The sequence below is a fragment of the Telopea speciosissima genome, chromosome 7, assembly GCF_018873765.1.
Source record: "Telopea speciosissima isolate NSW1024214 ecotype Mountain lineage chromosome 7, Tspe_v1, whole genome shotgun sequence".
Lineage (NCBI taxonomy): Eukaryota > Viridiplantae > Streptophyta > Magnoliopsida > Proteales > Proteaceae > Telopea > Telopea speciosissima.
Window position 1 is genome coordinate 35,519,385 of NC_057922.1, and position 1,200 is coordinate 35,520,584.

Here is a 1,200-nt window from a genome sequence, read left to right on the forward strand (position 1 = left end):
TAATTGTGGATTTATTTATTATGGAAGACGATAACCACAATGAGAGTATGAGACAACAATACAGAGTCAGACCTGAGTAAGCAACACTATCGTTTTGATTGCAGGCACGTAACTCTTCGACAGCACATGCTTCGCTCTAGATGGAAAGATGAAGAAAACAAATTGAAGCGCAGCGCTCGGGTGCATAGAGATATAACCATGTGAGGAGATTTCAGACCGTTAGATCAAATATGATCGATTTAGATGCTTCTTAGTTGCTAGTAAACGTACCACTCAGGTTAAACTTCTGTGCATACATTACATAGGGTCCGGACAAAAATTATTTGTGAAGGAAGGGAAGAGTGACCTATCCACTCATCTTATTCATACACATTCCTTCAATTTATCCTTTGACTCGCTTTATCAAAAATTCACCCAACACCCGTTCGATGTTGGCCAATCGATGTTTGTCGAGCCTACACGTGTAACAGGGATGTGAATAATATGCCTATGTAGAATTATGCAATACTGAGTCAGAATGTGAATAACCATAGGTTTTCAAAATAAAATTCTTTTATAAATAAAGTTTAAAAAAAAAAATATTTGGGTGAATCCCAGATTTCTCTACCAAGGTTTTTTGGTGATGCTGTAACATATAATTGTGCACAAAGCTTTTGTAAAGGATAAGTGCTGTGCAACACAAAAATGGAGAATGTTTGATAAGTATCTAGAATTGTATGTGATTGTTTTCATTTACTTGTATTTGTGTCATAAACATTTTCATAGAATTGTGTTTTCCTTTTTGCATGACATAATTTGCATTAAGATTGTGTTTCCCTTTGCATGCCAAAAATAAAAATTAATTAGTTAAGATTGTTTTTTCCTGTTGCATTAGTGCTCGTGCACTACCTGACATCTAATAGTATACATGTTGGATTGCTTTTCCATTTTCATCATGGGTCTGCATGCATAGGATTGCATTTTTCCTCTCTAAATGCCTTGATCATATACCATATGAATTCTCTGTTGTACTCGTGTGCAACCTTCTATCCGATCATGGCTGAACTCATGTATAGTCCGATCTCCGATCATTTGGTTCCATCAAACCCTCGTACGGTTTGATCAAACCTTCAATCATTCCCGTATTCATGTGCAATTGGACTATCCAATCACTATTGATATTCATGTACTCGATCTTTGATCATTTGGTTCCATTGGACT